This window comes from Schistocerca nitens, chromosome 4, assembly GCF_023898315.1.
Source record: "Schistocerca nitens isolate TAMUIC-IGC-003100 chromosome 4, iqSchNite1.1, whole genome shotgun sequence".
NCBI lineage: Eukaryota > Metazoa > Arthropoda > Insecta > Orthoptera > Acrididae > Schistocerca > Schistocerca nitens.
This window is the reverse complement of record NC_064617.1, coordinates 972,773,107-972,793,386: the sequence shown is the minus strand read 5'-3', so window position 1 is coordinate 972,793,386 and position 20,280 is coordinate 972,773,107. Positions and strand designations below refer to the sequence as shown.

Genomic DNA, 20,280 nt, shown 5'->3' with positions numbered 1-20,280 from the left:
TTCTTCCTTCTTAAGCACTGTGACCCATTTGCCAATAAGAGAGATAACTATGTTTTCATTCCGCTTAAGAGGGAAGAGTTATGATGTTTACGTCCTCCAGCCACGTATCTCGTGGCCGAGTAATGTGTGCAGAAAGGGCGAGCAGGGGTCGCGGACCTCCCAGCTCCGACACACATACGCGTGTCTCAAACGAGGAAAACAACTCGAGATGATTCTGTCACCTCGGTTTCTACTAGGAGCAGTTACTTTTAGAGATCCGCGAAGCTTTCATCGCTTATGTGCTCCAGAGCAGGGGTTTCCAAACTTCTTGAGACACGTCTCTTTACACCAGAACATAAGACACCGGCGGTAAGGTCTTGTTACCTACTTGCGGATACTCTTGCTTCACCAAGTCCCAAAACACAAGAAGTGATCAGGAAACAAACTTAGACCTCGCTGACGGAATATCAAAATGTCTGTACTGAAAGTACATCTGATTGAGTTGCGTTGTCAACTCCTTTTGGAAAGTACGAGCTTCGTTCAGTAAGTAATCCAGCACATTTCTTCCTGAAACCAGGTTGGTTTCATACAGCATTTCAATATACCGTATTAGTCTCCGCTGTCTTGGTATTTTTCAACATACACTATTGGCCATTAAAATTGCTACATCAAGAAGAATCGCAGATCATAAACGGGTATTCATTGGACAAATATATTATACTATAAATGACATGTGGTTACATTTTCACGCAATTTGGGTCCACAGACCCTGAGAAATCAGTACCCAGAACAACCACCTCTGGCCGTAATAACGGCCTTGATACGCCTGGGCATTGAGTCACACAGAGCTTGGATGGCGTGTACAGGTACAGCTGCCCATGCAGCTTCAACACGATACCACAGTTCGTCAAGAGTAGTGACTGGCGTATTGTGATGATCCAGTTGCTCGGCCACCATTGACCAGACGTTTTCAGTTGGTGAGAGATCTGGATATTGTGCAGGCCAGGGCAGCAGTCGAACATTTTCTGTATCCAGAAAGGCCCGTACAGGACCTCCAACATGCGGTCGTGCATTATCCTGCTGAAATCTAGGGTTTCTCAGGGATCGAATGAAGGGTAGAGCCACGGGTCGTAACACATCTGAAATGTAGCGTCCACTGTTCAAAGTGCAGTCAGAACAAGAGGTGACCGAGACGTGTAACCAATGGCACCCCATACCATCACGCCGGGTGATGCGCCAAGATGGCGACGACGAATACACGCTTCCAATGTGCGTTCACCGCGATGTCGCCAAGCACGGATGCGACCATCGTGATGCTGTAAACAGAACCTGGATTCATCCGAAAATACGACGTTTTGCGTTTTGCCATTCGTGCACCCAAGTTCGTCGTTGAGTACGCTATCGCAGGCGCTCCTGTCTGTGATGCAGCGTCACGGGTAACCGCAGCCACGGTCTCCGAGCTGATAGTCCGTGCTGCTGCAAACGTCGTCGAACTGATTGCTGGATAGATCCTGAGAAATCAGTTGTTGTCTTGCAAACGCCCCCATCTGTTGACTCAGGGACCGAGACGTTGCTGCACGATCCGTTACAGCCATGCTGATAAGATGCCTTTCACCTCGACTGCTAGTGATACGAGGCCGTTGGGATCCAGCACGGCGTTCCGTATTACCCTCCTGAACCGACCGATTCCATATTCTTGTAACAGTCATTGGATCTCGACCAACGCAAGCAGCAATGTCGCGATACGATAAACTGCAATCGCGATAGGCTACAATCCGACCTTTATCAAAGTCGGAAACGTGATGGTACGCATTTCTCCTCCTTACACCAGGCATCACAATAACGTTTCACCAGGCAACGCCGGTCAACTGCTGTTTGTGTATGAGAAATGGGTTGGAAACTTTCCTTATGTCAGCACGTTGTAGGTGTCGCCACCGGCGCCAACCTTGTGTGAATGATCTGAAAAGCTAATCACTTGCATATCACAGCATCTTCTTCCTGTCGGTTAAATTTCGCGTCTGTAGCATGTCATCTTTGTGGTGTAGCAATTTTAATGGCCAGTAGTGTAATCTCCGTTCAATGCGACGGTCTTACGCCCCCTTCCTGGGAGGGCCTTTATGCCCACATGGTACCACTCCAATGGTCGACGTCGGAGCCAACGACTAACTGCTCCTGCGAAGTGCATCTCTCATTGGTCCAAACAGATGGAAGCTCTTTACGGTCTTCTGTTAGGTGACGAAGAACTCAGCGGGCACACACCTTCGTGTACCCCAAGTGGTGGATCGAGTACACCAACTGGTGGACGAGCGTGACAGCACCACCAACAGCGATGTCCAGTTGAGCAGCTGGATGTTTGACTGCGATCTGTCGATCGCCTCGAGTGAGAGTGTCCGGACGTTCCAACATTGCAGGAGTCACAGCTGTGTGTGGCTGGCTGCCACGCAGGGCATCGGATAGATTTGCGCGACCTCATTGCGATAATGACAGACGCCTCGCACAACGACTCACCGTGCTTTTGTTCACTGCCAGGCCTCTGTAGACATTCTGCAAGTGCCTGAGAATATCTGAGTTGCTCTAGTTTTCCTCCAAAAGAAACTCTATGGCAACTCTATGCTTTGAATGCAAGTCCGTTACAGACGTCATTTTGAAGGGTACGTACGTTTAGCACCGCCATCTATCGGAACGTCATGAAACTATTAGGGCTGAAGAGGGAAGATTCCACGATGTTCCACAGCATATTTCACCTTTTTCAACCGAAACTGGCCCATAAAAGAATGCGTTACAGTACTCATTGAACGCCCGTCGAATTTCAAAAAGTAATCACTGAGTTAGTTACATGATCCACAAACGCATACTTCGATTCTCCACTCAACTGAAAGTCAACGTCTTCTAAAGCCGTGTGAAGAGCACTGAGAACGTAATGCATATGTTATATCACCCAGCTTTTTCTTCCGCAACAGTAGTTTCTTTCTGAATGCTCAAATTTTTTGTGTGACAGTAGCATAATGTTGGTCTCATTACCTTGAAGGGATACTTTCAATGAACTGAATTTTTCAAATATGTCACAAAGATACGTCGGATTTAGAATGTAACCGTCTACGAACTTCTCGGAACGGAAATGACATTCTCACCTGAAAGCCGCAGAGAGTTACTGTTATATATTTGGGAAATGTATTGAACGCCAATATCGACGCACGTTTGTTGAACATTTCTGCTGAAGTGGGCGACTTTTAATGGTTCAGATGGCTCTCAGCACGATGGGGCTTACCAACCGAGGTCACTAACTTAAACCTGACCAACCTAAGGACAGCACACAAATCCATGCCCGAGGCAGGATTCGAACCTGCGACTGTAGCAGCAGCGCGGTTCCGGACTGAAGCGCCTAGAACCGCTCGGTCACATCGGCCGGAGACTTTTAATGAAGATGACCACTTGGATCACTGACTGAATGACCTCATGAAGGGCAGGGCTCATGAAATTTGATGCGTCCAGAGCTTGTTTATGGACCACAGATATTTAATTACTTTTGACAAAAAGTTTGCACTTAGTTCTTCGGCCATGTTCCGCTCAAAAATATACTCTTGTCTTGGTCGCTATATTGTCTTTGTTATCGCTCCTGATAACGCCTTTCGCTTCAACAGTAACATCGAATCACATCTTTGGTACGGAGAACTAACATTAGAATGGACAGAACAATATTTTATGAAAATAATGTTTAGAGTAATTGCTAATTGTAGTGACGCATAACTTAACTCAGTTTTCAGGATAGCAAATGGGAAGTTGCGGTACAGAAAATAGCCCAGAGATCACCAGTGTGTGTGTGTGCGTGCGTGTGTGTGTGTGTGTGTGTGTGTGTGTGTGTGTGTGTGTGTGTGTGTGTAGTGAGTGAAGTGTTATGAAACAATGTGTGTATAGTGTGTGCAATGAGTGATAGTGAGATATGAGTGAACAATGTGGCATTACATTATTTAAGTTATTTTGTAAAAAAGTATTGTACACCAGGAGTAAATCTAATGATTGTCTCTAACTAGAAGTCTGTAAATATATGTGTACACGAATTAGCTTATTTTAAATTGATCTAAACTTGTAAATACTTTGACATGTCCTACATCCTTGTAAAAAGAGATCTAAGGATGAATAAAGCTGCTACTACTTCTTCTTAATGGACATGTAGTATCTAGTTAGAGTTAAACATCTTTCTCGGCATGAAAAACCGCGCGGTGCGTTACTAACAAGGGAACCTCCCCATCGCACCCCCCTCAGATTTAGTTAGAAGTTGGCACAGTGGATAGGCCTTGAAAAACGGAACACAGATCAATCGAGAAAACAGGAAGAAGTTGTGTGGAACTATGAAAAAAATAAGCAAAATATACAAACTGAGTAGTCCACGCGCAAGATAAGCAACTTAAAGGACAGTGTGAGCACAGGAGCGACGTGGTCCCGTGGTTAGCGTGAGCACCTGCGGAACGAAAGGTCCTTGGTTCAAGTCTTCCCTCGAGTGAAAAGTTTACTTCTTTTTTTTCGCAAAGTTATGATCTGTCCGTTCGTTCATTGACGTCTCTGTTCACTGTAATACGTTTAGTGTCTGTGTTTTGCGACCGCACCGCAAAACCGTGCGATTAGTAGACGAAAGGACGTGCTTCTCCAATGGGAACCGATAACATTAGATCGCAAGCTCATAGGTCAACCGATTCCTCCACAGGAAAACACTTCTGATATATTCTATACGACACTGGTGACGGCATGTGCGTCACATAATTGTCTGAAAATAAAAAATTAAAATATTCACTCAAAGGAAGACTTGAACCCTGGATCTTTCGTTCCGCAGCTGCTCACGCTAACCACGAGACCACGGCGGTCCTGGGCTTACGTTGTCCTTGATGTTGCATATCTTGCACATGGACTACTCAGTTTGTATATTTTGCCTATTTTTTTCATAGTTCCACACAACTTCTTCCTGTTTTCTCGATTGATCTGTGTTCAGTTTTTCAAGGCCTTTCCACTGTGCCAACGTATAACTAAATCTGAGGGGGGTGCGATGGGGAGGTTCCCTTGTAAGTATACATGTTTGGCCGCCAGGTGAGTATGGTGAACGGCGTATACCGAATGTAATTTCCCACAAAAATTTTAATGTGAAGCATTTACTCTCCTTCTTAAATATTCTAACTGCACTCCAAACATATAACATTTTAAAATAATTTTACAGCAGATGTTTTACCTCGAAAGGTGTGCGACTTGAATCATATTGACGTTCCATTTACAATATAAATTTTTAATTGACCAAAAGTGCAGTTACATGTGCAGAAGAAACTTCAGACTGCAGTATTAAGTCATAACTACAGCTAGCGGTGTTACATGTATGGAGAAAGGAACTTTATTTTGAAGCCGTGACAGGTAGTAACTTTTTTATACGACATGCTAGGTGTAGATAGAGGATCGTATAAAAAGCAGTGATGACAGTAACAACATTAATGACAGTAATGCCAGTAAAAACCAGTGATGTGCCTGATATTGCTTTCGTTGAATAACTGGCCATATTACTGATATTACACGCATTTTCTGTGCAGTATTAATTAAGGTTTTGTGTATACATAAACTTCACACAAGAATGTTATTTTAATGCAAGTAAACTTCACACAAGAATGTTTGACTTTCCACAATGCCTTCAGCTGCGTCACATATGTATTTCAAATGGTTCAAATGGCTCTGAGCACTATGGGACTTAATATCTTAGGTCATCAGTCCCCTAGAACTTTGAACTACTTAAACCTAACTAACATGCCCGAGGCAGTATTCGAACCTGCGACCGTAGCAGTCCCGCGGTTCCGGACTGAAGCGTCTAGAACCGCACGGCCACCGCGGCCGGCACATTATGTACTATTATTGCCAATATTGTTCACTTTCATTACCGTTATTACTGTAATTATTGTCATCAGTGTTTGTTACTGCCAATAGTTCTGTTTTATATATGACCCTCTACCTAGGAAGTCGCATAAAATGTTTCTTGCCTCTCCCGGTCTCGAAATAAAGTCCCTTCTTCCTCTATACATGTAACCCCGCTAGCTGTAGTTATGTACTAATACTACAGTCTTATGTTTCTTCCGCACATACAACCAATGCAGTTTTGGTTTATATATGTAGCATCACGTATCTTTTGACGGACAATAACATCTATTGGAAAAATGATTTCAAAATGTTATATGTTTAGGCCGTAATTAGAATATTTAAGGAGGGGAATAAATGTTTCAGATTAAAATTTATGTTGAAAGTTGTATTCGGTATTCCACGTCCACTACAGCCAACTGTGGCCCCACAAGTTTAATTTGTAATGTGGTGCACGGTGAGAGCCAGTTTGGCTTCTGGCGTTAAATAAGAGGCTGGCTTTTGATCCTGACTAAGTTGTTTAACTGGATTCTATGTGCCCATAAGGTACATAATTAAACTATGCGTCACTACAAGTACTCTAGAAATTGTTTTTATAAAATTTTGTTCCATCCATTCTGATGTGAGTTCTCTGTATCACAGATTTGATCTGATGACGCCGATAAAGCGAGAGGCGTAATGAGAAACAATAATAAAAATAATGTAGCGGCCACGACAACAGTATATTAGTCGACCACAAATATAACTCTCGTACATGCATAAACAAAGAGTTGCATCGCACGAAGAGATTAAGGGTAGCTACTTATTGGTAACACAAGTCTTAAATTGAGAACTATAATGCGTATTTTTGATGTTCTTAATGCAATTTTACTGCAACAGTAGCTTGAAACTTTCAGCATAGGGCAGGTGCAAGTAAAGGAACTATGGCTCAAGTTTAAGAGAGTAGTTGACCATACGCTGAATAGATGTGTACGCAATAGGACAGTTTGTAATGGAAAAGACCTTTCGTGATACACAGTCACTGTAAAGAAACTTCTATTAAAACAAAGCATGGGACTACACGTAGAGAGATACTGAATGAAACGTGACTGGCTGTCAAACATAGATCATGTTAAACACAAGTCGCACTTTTCTCACATTACATTCTGAAAGCTTTGGATCAAGGTATTCAGGTAGATGTATTTCTTGATTTCTGGAAAACATTTGACTCAGTACGACACCTACACTTATTGTAAAAAATTCGATCATATGGATTATCAAGTGAAATTTGTGACTGGATTGAGGACTTTTTGGTAGGGAACCCACAGCATGTTATCTTGGATGGAGTGTCATCTTCAGATGTAGAAGAAACTTCGGACGTGCCCCTGGGAAGTGTGTTCGGTCGCTTGCCGTTCATGTTGTATACTAGTGACCTTCAAGACAATATTGATAGTAAAATGAGATATTTTGCAAAATGGTTCAAATGGCTCTGAGCTCTATGGGACTTAACAGCTGAGGTCATCAGTCCCCTAGAACTTAGAACTACTTAAACCTAACTAACCTAAGGACATCACACACACCCATACCACAGGGTTTGAACCTGCGACCGTAGCGGTCGCGCGGTTCAAGACTGAAGCGCCTAGAACCGCTCGAGAGACTTCCATGAGTTGGAACAGTAGAAAAATTGGCCGAAAGTGGTTCTATGTACGATCTTCCAAAGACTTCATTGTGAAATGCAGGGTAATAACTTCGGTGCAGGAATATCCTAGGTCAATTAACGTGCGTATCTCAATGTAAACTACCTTAGTTGTACCTACGAGCTAACCCTAAAGGTTCCTTAGTTCAACTACACTCCTGAAAATTGAAATAAGAACACCGTGAATTCATTGTCCCAGGAAGGGGAAACTTTATTGACACATTCCTGGGGTCAGATACATCACATGATCACACTGACAGAACCACAGGCACATAGACACAGGCAACAGAGCATGCACAATGTCGGCACTAGTACAGTGTATATCCACCTTTCGCAGCAATGCAGGCTGCTATTCTCCCATGGAGACGATCGTAGAGATGCTGGATGTAGTCCTGTGGAACGGCTTGCCATGCCATTTCCACCTGGCGCCTCAGTTGGACCAGCGTTCGTGCTGGACGTGCAGACCGCGTGAGACGACGCTTCATCCAGTCCCAAACATGCTCAATGGGGGACAGATCCGGAGATCTTGCTGGCCAGGGTAGTTGACTTACACCTTCTAGAGCACGTTGGGTGGCACGGGATACATGCGGACGTGCATTGTCCTGTTGGAACAGCAAGTTCCCTTGCCGGTCTAGGAATGGTAGAACGATGGGTTCGATGACGGTTTGGATGTACCGTGCACTATTCAGTGTCCCCTCGACGATCACCAGTGGTGTACGGCCAGTGTAGGAGATCGCTCCCCACACCATGATGCCGGGTGTTGGCCCTGTGTGCCTCGGTCGTATGCAGTCCTGATTGTGGCGCTCACCTGCACGGCGCCAAACACGCATACGACCATCATTGGCACCAAGGCAGAAGCGACTCTCATCGCTGAAGACGACACGTCTCCATTCGTCCCTCCATTCACGCCTGTCGCGACACCACTGGAGGCGGGCTGCACGATGTTGGGGCGTGAGCGGAAGACGGCCTAACGGTGTGCGGGACCGTAGCCCAGCTTCATGGAGACGGTTGCGAATGGTCCTCGCCGATAGCCCAGGAGCAACAGTGTCCCTAATTTGCTGGGAAGTGGCGGTGCGGTCCCCTACGGCACTGCGTAGGATCCTACGGTCTTGGCGTGCATCCGTGCGTCGCTGCGGTCCGGTCCCAGGTCGACGGGCACGTGCACCTTCCGCCGACCACTGGCGACAACATCGATGTACTGTGGAGACCTCACGCCCCACGTGTTGAGCAATTCGGCGGTACGTCCACCCGGCCTCCCGCATGCCCACTATACGCCCTCGCTCAAAGTCCGTCAACTGCACATACGGTTCACGTCCACGCTGTCGCGGCATGCTACCAGTGTTAAAGACTGCGATGGAGCTCCGTATGCCACGGCAAACTGGCTGACACTGACGGCGGCGGTGCACAAATGCTGCGCAGCTAGCGCCATTCGACGGCCAACACCGCGGTTCCTGGTGTGTCCGCTGTGCCGTGCGTGTGATCATTGCTTGTACAGCCCTCTCGCAGTGTCCGGAGCAAGTATGGTGGGTCTGACACACCGGTGTCAATGTGTTCTTTTTTCCATTTCCAGGAGTGTATATCACAGTCGTTAGCCATTCTTGTCTAAAATTTAGATGCTGATCCTCTGGTCGGTATTCTATGTATGACGTATTAGTTAATACATACGTTTGACAGTTTCGTCGTAGCATTATCATGCGTTACTTGCATATTGGATCGTTTCTCATCGTTAAATCGTTATCTGGAGAACATAGACTTTTACAGATTCGAAGAAAATATTTGCTGTTTGTGAGCTGAAGCATACAGCTAGAAATACGATCATCTCCGACGTATTTTTTTTAATAGCCGTTTAGAAGCAGCGAAGTAGTATAGAAACATTTGAGGGGACAATGATCTTTGAGAAGACAAGCCAAAATCGCACATATTTTATCGAATAGAAGCACTTGAATAGTTCTTCGCATGTAGGAAGAACATCAGCGTGTCATTAAGATTATTTTAAAAGTTTAACCTATGCTGATACGCTCCACTCAAGGAGACGTCTGGTCTAAATAATAAATAGCAATCAGTTAACAATTTTGCAACCTGATTCTTTAGATGTAGCTTTAGCAGCGGTGTACTGTTCTGGTAATTTCGGATCATTCGTTCCATTGCAAGAAATGAAGGAATGTTGCGGTTAGATATCCCATAAACCGTTGTACAGAAGTTCAACCCTACAGCTAGAGACTGCAGCCGCTCCCATCTAAGGTCGTCCTTGATGACAAGAAGTTATGCCTTTAAAAGTGGAAGCAAGGAACTGCCAAATTCCAGAAGATAACACATACCGGCTGTTGCTCCTAACAGGCGCTAGGCGCATTTTCTCCGGTGTTTTGACAGATATTTACAATTTCGTTTTTGCGTTTCATCGTTGGAGTCAGCCCAAACAAAAACTGCTCCTCACATCTTTCATGCGACGCCCAGAGTGAACGTAAAGCGTCGGAGTGTTTCCCACTACAAATAAAATTATTTTTAAAGAGGATTTTTACGTGCCCATTCGATGGAGTGCTCCAAAATTAGACTACTGCGATATTCGTTTTATCGACATATATTAACAGGGACACTAAAACACGGATTGTAAACAGGAATCTAGGAGTCGAGCCAGCAGCTCTGCATGCTTGGCGGTAAGAGGGCAGTGGTGTCGCTACTGAAGTACCGCATTCGGGAGGACGACGGTTCAATCCCGCGTCCGGCCATCCAGATTTAGGTTTTCCGTGATTTCCCTAAATCACTCCAGGTAAATGCCGGGATGGTTCCTCTGAAAGGGCACGGCCGACTTCCTTCCCTAATCCGATGAGACCGATGACCACGCTGTCTGGTCTCCTTCCCCAAACCAACCAACCAACCAACCTGAAGTACCGATTTATTCTTCGAGTTTTACTGTTCTAGGTAATACACATACATAAAACAAATATCGCATAGATAACTGGAGTACTCTATCGAATGGGATCGTAAAATTTCCATTTGTTTGCAGCAGGAAACAAACTAACGCTTTCCGTCGACACAGGATGTCGCATGAAAGACCTGATAAACACAATTTGTTTAGGCTGAATCCAGATACACAACGAGAAAACGAGATTGCAAATTTCTGCTGAAACAGCAGAGAAAATGTGCCTAACGACTGTTACGAGAAACGCCTTGTGTATGGCGAGATAAAACACAGAGGTAACGACTTCTGGTGAGGTATACTGGCAACAACGCAGATGGGTCGTTACTGCAGGTGAAGAATAACGAAGAGATAACATTCAGTGTCTGTTACAACGCGATAATCTGTATCCCGACACTATCACCATGACGTAAGCATTTACCCCCTAGCATGGCTGGGAGATGATTTGGCATACCATACATATGTTCCCGATATTGTGCTCTCGTGCTCCCAGGTTTCCCGTTCTGCACCGAAGAGTCATCAAGGTAAACTATTTTGAGATCGAAATAGCTTTTAAATCTCGAATTCACGACTTCAGTTCCAAGTTTCACGATGAACTGATAAATTACTCTGCCAGAAAGTTGGGAGACAATCAAACATATTTTAAAGTGAGAATGTATTACTAATTCATTTCGGAGCGGTAAACATCATAATTAAAAACGTTTATAACTATTTCTTTTCTGGGAAACAAGGCAAGAAAAGAAATAGTCTACCTCTGTAACGAGATATATGGCAAAGTGGAATGGCCTGAGGACTTCCTTGCAACAGTTATGATACCAATAGAGAAAGAGAGAAACACTAAAAAATGTGAAGAGCATCGGACCATCAGTCTAAGTTCTCATGCAGCTTAAGTCTTGCTGAGAGTGTTGAATGGAAGGCTATATGGCAAGCTGGATAGAAGGATTGCAGAGGAGCAGTTCGGATTTAGAAGAGGAAAAGGAACAAGAGATGCTATTTGCCTGTTAAGAACTATAGGGGAAAGATATATGGAAAAGGATAGAAAAATCTTTGCTGTTTTTATAGATTTAGAAAAGGCTTTTGACAGAGTTCAGTGGAACAAGATGATGGATGTTTTGAAGAGGAAAGGAGTAGATTGGAAAGAGAGACGACTGATACAGAATCTATATTTACAACAAAAAGTAAGGATAAGGATTGGAATGAAATGTCAGAAGGAAGCAGCACTGGACGAGGCGTTATACAATGTTGTTGCCTTTCCCAACTGTTGTTTAACGCATACCTTGAAGAGATTATTGCGAAAGGCTTAGATGGGAAAAGAGGAAAAATGGCTCTGAGCACTATGGGACTCAACTGCTGAGGTCATTAGTCCCCTAGAACTTAGAACTAGTTAAACCTAACTAACCTAAGGACATCACACACATCCATGCCCAAGGCAGGATTCGAACCTGCGACCGTAGCGGTCTCGCGGTTCCAGACTGCAGCGCCAGAACCGCGCGGCCACTTCGGCCGGCGGGAAAAGAGGAATATTTATCGGTGGAAAGAGAATAGAATGTATAAGATTTGCTGATGACATGGTACTAGTCGCAGAAAATGAGAGGATGCAAATAAACACAGCAAAAACAAAGAGTATGGTCATCAGTACAAGACGCAGACTGTTCAATATTAAAATAGGACAATCTACCATTAACCAAGCAAGTGAATTTAAATATCTTGGAAGCACAATAACTGAAGATTTGAGATGTCACCAGTAGGTGAAAACTCGAATTGCCGTAGCGACGGAGGCATTCAACAGAAAGAGGAGACTCCTATGTGGCAAATTAGATAAAGGTCTAAGGAAAAGGCTTGGCAAATGTTTTGTCGGGAGTGTGGCACTATATAGGGCAGAAACATGGACACTGAGACGACAGGATGAAAAAAGGTTAGAAGCATTTGAGATGTGGATGTGGAGGAGAATGGAGAGAATAAACTGAATGGAAAGAGTGAGTAATGAAAGAGTACTGGAGAGGGTTGGTGAGAGAAGATGTCTGATGAAGGTTGTAAGAGAAAGGAAAAAGAACTGGTTGAGACATTCATTGACAAGGGAGTGCTTGATAGCAGATCTACATCTACATCTACATGATTACTCTGCACATTTAAGTGCTTGGCAGAGGGTTCATAGAACCACAGTCATACTATCTCTCTACCATTCCACTCCCGAACAGCGCGCGGGAAAAACGAACACCTAAACCTTTATGTTCGAGCTCTGATTTCTCTTATTTTATTTTGATGATCATTCCTACCTATGTAGGTTGGGCTCAACAAAATATTTTCGCATTCGGAAGAGAAAGTTGGTGACTAAAATTTCGTAAATAGATCTCGCCGCGACGAAAAACGTCTTTGCTTTAATGACTTCCATCGCAACTCGCGTATCTCCCCCTTATTACGTGATAATACAAAATGAGCTGCCCTTTTTTGCACCCTTTCGATGTCTTCTGTCAATCCCACCTGGTAAGGATCCCACACCGCGCAGCAATATTCTAACAGAGGACGAACGAGTGTAGTGTAAGGTGTCTCTTTAGTGGACTTGTTGCATCTTCTAAGTGTCCTGCCAATGAAACGCAACCTTTGGCTCGCCTTCCCCACAATGTTATCTATGTGGTCTTTCCAACTGAAGTTGTTCGTAATTTTTACACCCAGGTACTTAGTTGAATTGACAGCCTTGAGAATTGTACTATTTATCGAGTAATCGAATTCCAACGGATTTCTTTTGGAACTCGTGTGGATCACCTCACACTTTTCGTTATTTAGCGTCAACTGCCACCTGCCACACCATACAGCAATCTTTTTTAAATCGCTTTGCAACTGATACTGGTCTTCGGATGACCTTACTAGACGGTAAATTACAGCATCATCTGCGAACAACCTAAGAGAACTGCTCAGATTGTCACCCAGGTCATTTATATAGGTCAGGAACCGCAGAGGTCCCAGGACGCTTCCCTGGGGAACACCTGATATCACTTCATTTTTACTCGATGATTTGCCGTCTATTACTACGAACTGCGACCTTCCTGACAGGAAATCACGAATTCAGTCGCACAACTGAGACGATACCCCATAGGCCCGCAGCTTGATTGGAAGTCGCTTGTGAGGAACGGTGTCAAAACCTTTCCGGAAATCTAGAAATACGGAATCAACTTGAGATCCCCTGTCGATAGCGGCCATTACTTCGTGCGAATAAAGAGCTAGCTGCGTTGCACAAGAACGATGTTTTCTGAAACCATGCTGATTACGTATCAATAGATCGTTCCCTTCGAGGTGATTCATAATGTTTGAATACAATATATGCTCCAAAACCCTACTGCAAACCGACGTCAATGATATAGTTTGTATATTGTTTACAATATACATAAATGACTTAGTTGACAACATCGGTAGCTCCGTGAGGCTATTTGCAGATGACACGGTTGTCTACAAGAAAGTAGCAACATCAGAAGACTCGTACGTACTCCAGGAAGACCTGCAGAGGATTAATGAATGGTGCGACAGCTGGCAGCTTTCCCTAAACGTAGATAAATGTAATATAATGCGCATACATAGGGGCAGAAATCCATTCCAGTACGATTATGCCATAGGTGGTAAATCACTGGAAGCGGTAACGACCGTAAAATACTTAGGAGTTACTATCCGGAGCGATCTGAAGTGGAATGATCACATAAAACAAATAGTGGGAAAAGCAGGCGCCAGGTTGAGATTCATAGGAAGAATTCTAAGAAAATGTGACTCATCGACGAAAGAAGTAGCTTACAAAACGCTTGTTCGTCCGATTCTTGAGTATTGCTCATCAGTATGGGACCCTTACCAGGTTGGATTAATAGAAGAGATAGACATGATCCAGCGAAAAGCAGCGCGATTCGTCATGGGGACATTTAGTCAGCGCGAGAGCGTTACGGAGATGCTGAACAAGCTCCAGTGGCGGACACTTCAAGAAAGGCGTTACGCAATACGGAGAGGTTTATTATCGAAATTACGAGAGAGCACATTCCGGGAAGAGATGGGCAACATATTACTACCGCCCACATATATCTCGCGTAATGATCACAACGAAAAGATCCGAGAAATTAGAGCAAATACGGAGACTTACAAGCAGTCGTTCTTCCCACGCACAATTCGTGAATGGAACAGGGAAGGGGGGATCAGATAGTGGTACAATAAGTACCCTCCGCCACACACCGTAAGGTGGCTCACGGAGTATAGATGTAGATGTAGATGTAGGTCTGTAGTTCGCTGGATTACTCCTACCACCCTTCTTAAACACGGGTGCGACCTGCGCAATTTTCCAATCTGTAGGTACAGATCTATCGGTGAGCGATGCTTTGGAAGGATTGGTTTGTGGGAGCAGACTGAGAGGAAGAAGGAGATACAAGATGATAGACGACATAAAGGGAAGAGGAAATTATGCAGACTTGAAGAGGATGGCAGAAGACCGGACAGCCTGGAGAACTACCAGGTGAAAACCTGATGATGATGATGATGATGATGATGATAACAGCCAAGCACAATGAACTTCTGAATGCCTCGAATAAGAATCAAAAATTCTGTATCAAGAGAATTAACGTTATCGGAGACATTTCTTTAATTTCTTTGAACAATGTTTATGAATCTGATTTGATCCATTATAAATGGTTTTTGAAAGCCCTCGACTGTAGATACAATAGGTTTGTTTATAAATAAATAAATCTTCTGCTACCAGTCACGATTTTCTTTATTTTACTATTCGCACGACGCGTTTCGAGAAATAATTCCCATTTTCAAGTGCGTTTTTATGATGTGTGTTAAGCCATTTCTTTTGATGTTGTCAGTGTGTGTGAGACTGCTTCATTTTGTTGACTTTTAAATTTTCTAATGGTCCATTTGTGTAGAGAGTCACACACACTTAACATCACACACAACTTGTACATTTTACACATCGAAAATATCTTATATAAACAAAACAGTTACAAAGATCCTCTTATAGGTAGTTCACAGAGATAACATTATAGGTCTTCCACAGATTATGATATGCTTTTGTACAGAGGTTAATTTGTCTTTGCAATTTGGCTCATGAATTACTTAGACTGATTTTACAATTGTGCTTATTTCTATGTTTTACTATTTTTATTTAAGTATATTATCGAAACATCTGAAGAAATTCACTGATTCACTTTCAAGTTTTTCATTTAATATTTTATCTTCATATTTTCTGTAATGTGAATATATCTCCAGTTCTTCAAGCAAATCCATTTTATGTCCTTTATCTAGTCGATGGAGTACTTTGACATTTTGCTCTATTTTTCCAAATGGGTGTCCTGTATTATGTATGTGTGTTGCTATTGCTGATGTGTGTTTGTTGTGTGTGTATGCTCTAATATGCTCTGTGTACCTGGTGTTGATATTTCGGCCTGTTTGTCCTATGTAGAACTTGGAGCATTCCTGGCATGTTACCTTGTATATTCCAGAGTCTGAATATGGATCATGATTACACTTTATATTATGTATTAGTTTTTGGTGTAGTTTATTGGATGTAGAAAACCAAAAATAGAGCAAAATGTCAAAGTACTCCACCGACTAGATAAAGGACATAAAATGGATTTGCTTGAAGAACTGGAGATATATTCACATTACAGAAAATATGAAGATAAAATATTAAATGAAAAACTTGAAAGTGAATCAGTGAATTTCTTCAGATGTTTCGATAATATACTTAAATAAAAATAGTAAAACATAGAAATAAGCACAATTGTAAAATCAGTCTAAGTAATTCATGAGCCAAATTGCAAAGACAAATTAACCTCTGTACAAAAGCATATCATAATCTGTGGAAGACCTATAATGTTATCTCTGTGAACTACCTATAAGAGGATCTTTGTAACTGTTTTGTTTATATAAGATATTTTCGATGTGTAAAATGTACACAAATGGACCATTAGAAAATTTAAAAGTCAACAAAATGAAGCAGACTCACACACACTGACAACATCAAAAGAAATGGCTTAACACACATCATAAAAACGCACTTGAAAATGGGAATTATTTCTCGAAACGCGTCGTGCGAGTAGTAAAATAAAGAAAATCGTGACTGGTAGCAGAAGATTTATTTATTTATAAACAAACCTAATGTTTATGAAAACAAAGTAATGTTTCGCAGAGGTATAGAATTGCCGGAAGACCTTCATTTAATCTACTGTGATCTATCTAATGTCCGGGAATAATATCCTACCTCAGCACCAAAGTGTGAAGCTTCGCCCTGGATAACTGCGGGAATAATAAAATCTTAGGCTCCTTGGCGCGTCAGGAAACCAGAGAATACATTACTGCACTGACACGCGGCTACCAGAATATCGTGTACGCTGTTTATTGACTAACAGTAGATGATATTCTATCAGGATTTGCTGTATGTGGAAACTGTTTGCGGACTCTCATCGCGTTGCACTGAAGATACTGACCAGGGATTTTAGTAGCCGTTACCCCAAGTTCCTCATCACAAGTGAAAAGTTGTTCCTTTTTTTTAGTGGTATCGTTAGAATGCGAAACATTCAGCGCTTGCAGTTAACTCAGTTACAAAAAAATAGTTACATGCTACGTTTTCATCCAGCTTTCAGATGTTATCAGTTTGGTTAGAGTTAGTTTCTCCCTATTCGAATATGATTTCTGCAAACTGCACACGTCGGGCACATTCTGCTGAAAGATCTCGTGAACTTAATAGTATTTTTACGAGTGCAAAACTGATTATTATTTTCAAAAGATCTTACTGATGCAATATCTCGTCCACTTCCTCCGTCTATTCAAACGGCTTACTTTCCAGCGTTTCTTACAAATAAAACATGGACGCTGATTAGGTTTACTTTGCGCTGTGACGACGTTGTGCGACCTTGGAACCACATAAAACTAACAGAACTGTTACACAATAAAATGGTTCAAATGGCTCTTAGCACTATGGGACTTAACATCTGAGGTCATCAGTCCCCTGGAACTAGTTAAACCTAACTAACCTAAGGACATCACACACATCCATTCCCGAGGCAGGATTAGAACCTGCGACCGTAGCAGCAGCGCGGTTCCGGACTGAAGCGTCTAGAACTGGTCGACCACAGCGGCCGGCTGTTACACAATAACTTACCGTGTGTGCTCAGTTGTTGGGAGGTGGGTGTCACATTCTGAAGCTTCCTGATTGTACATGAAGGGTGCATGACCGACTGAAGTCCATTTTTCGTAGGTTGCTACAATTTTTGCTCGCACTCCTCTCCTTCGGGAAGAGCTGTGTGCCTGTTTTTAGTTACCTGCAAAACAAAATGAAAAAATATTAGCTTTCGTTTCTTATAATCGTTACTCTTGTAAACAGATTCACACGTATGTCTCTACGAAAGCTTTGAGGTACACAAAAGTAAAAATACATAAAACCAATTTAGCCACTATATTTTCCTCAGGTACTGTCCCTGAAACTACACTCCTGGAAATTGAAATAAGAACACCGTCAATTCATTGTCCCAGGAAGGGGAAACTTTATTGACACATTCCTGGGGTCAGATACATCACATGATCACACTGACAGAACCACAGGCACATAGACACAGGCAACAGAGCATGCACAATGTCGGCACTAGTACAGTGTATATCCACCTTTCGCAGCAATGCAGGCTGCTATTCTCCCATGGAGACGATCGTAGAGATGCTGGATGTAGTCCTGTGGAACGGCTTGCCATGCCATTTCCACCTGGCGCCTCAGTTGGACCAGCGTTCGTGCTCGACGTGCAGACCGCGTGAGACGACGCTTCATCCAGTCCCAAACATGCTCAATGGGGGACAGATCCGGAGATCTTGCTGGCCAGGGTAGTTGACTTACACCTTCTAGAGCACGTTGGGTGGCACGGGATACATGCGAACGTGCATTGTCCTGTTGGAACAGCAAGTTCCCTTGCCGGTCTAGGAATGGTAGAACGATGGGTTCGATGACGGTTTGGATGTACCGTGCACTATTCAGTGTCCCCTCGACGATCACCAGTGGTGTACGGCCAGTGTAGGAGATCGCTCCCCACACCATGATGCCGGGTGTTGGCCCTGTGTGCCTCGGTCGTATGCAGTCCTGATTGTGGCGCTCACCTGCACGGCGCCAAACACGCATACGACCATCATTGGCACCAAGGCAGAAGCGACTCTCATCGCTGAAGACGACACGTCTCCATTCGTCCCTCCATTCACGCCTGTCGCGACACCACTGGAGGCGGGCTGCACGATGTTGGGGCGTGAGCGGAAGACGGCCTAACGGTGTGCGGGACCGTAGCCCAGCTTCGTGGAGACGGTTGCGAATGGTCCTCGCCGATACCCCAGGAGCAACAGTGTCCCTAATTTGCTGGGAAGTGTCGGTGCGGTCCCCTACGGCACTGCGTAGGATCCTACGGTCTTGGCGTGCATCCGTGCGTCGCTGCGGTCCGGTCCCAGGTCGACGGGCACGTGCACCTTCCGCCGACCACTGGCGACAACATCGATGTACTGTGGAGACCTCACGCCCCACGTGTTGAGCAATTCGGCGGTACGTCCACCCGGCCTCCCGCATGCCCACTATACGCCCTCGCTCAAAGTCCGTCAACTGCACATACGGTTCACGTCCACGCTGTCGCGGCATGCTACCAGTGTTAAAGACTGCGATGGGGCTCCGTATGCCACGTCAAACTGGCTGACACTGACGGCGGCGGTGCACAAATGCTGCGTAGCTAGCGCCATTCGACGGTCAACACCGCGGTTCCTGGTGTGTCCGCTGTGCCGTGCGTGTGATCATTGCTTGTACAGCCCTCTCGCAGTGTCCGGAGCAAGTATGGTGGGTCTGACACACCGGTGTCAATGTGTTCTTTTTTCCATTTCCAGGAGTGTATAATACGCCCTTTTCCTCAGCTGTACCTTTTACTTCACTTTACTAGTAAATCCAAGGTCAGGAGTTAAGTTCGCGTCTCGTCCCAACACGTAACTATCACACAGTTTATGCGCAGGCGGAAGGTAGTGTGTCCGCCTAGGCGGGCCTCATGACGCTACGGTCAGTTCCAGTACAGCACTCGTGGCTGCAGCATCGCGGTCGCGAAGTGGGGCCGAGTCAGTTCCAGGTAAGTTTTTACAGTCTGAAGATGATTTATGGATTTGTAGTTTTAGCTTGACGATGTCCACTATGGTAAAACGGTAGTTACTTTTATTCTGAAGAAGGTTGCGGTATCCCGACTGAAACCTAGGTAAATCTAGGTAATCCCTGCAACTGAGGCTGTTGATTTAAAATTAAAATTAGCTTTTAAGATCGCTATGTTTTCAAAAATCTTCTGATCTGACGGGAATCGGGGTTACTAATGCGGCAAGGCCCTTGGCTTTATGTGCTTCTGCGACCTTGTAAACGGATTTTTCATACAATTTTCTTCACGTTTTCTAAACTCACTTACGTGATTATTGACAGCGTCTTCAAGATTAATGAATCTGTTCACATACGAGTTCTCATTTTGGGGACCACGAAACTACACTGTCTCATTAATAGTATCCGAACATCATTAATCGACATTAGTGAGGGGTGTGTCCACCCTTTGCCTTTATGAAGCACTGAACTGCTGGGGACACTTTTAATGACTTATCTGAATGTCTGTGGAGGAATAGCAACCCATTCTTTTCAAGAATCGAAGCCAGAGGAGGCAGTGATGTTGGACGCTCGGGTCTAAACCGAAATCGACGTTCTAAATCATCGCAAAGGTCCTATACTTGGCCAGGTTGGAACGCTAGCCAGGTCAGCCCACTTGAGGAATGTTACTGTCTACAACCTGTTGTCTCACCTATGCTAATTTAT

General features: G+C 44.0%; 1 protein-coding gene across 1 annotated transcript in view; it reads right to left on the bottom strand.

Annotated features, from left to right (window-relative positions):
* The window catches only part of LOC126253664 (CD151 antigen-like), a 681,749-nt gene that overhangs the window by 272,870 nt on the left and 388,599 nt on the right, over positions 1-20,280 (bottom strand). The gene's annotated exons all lie outside the window — the stretch shown is intronic.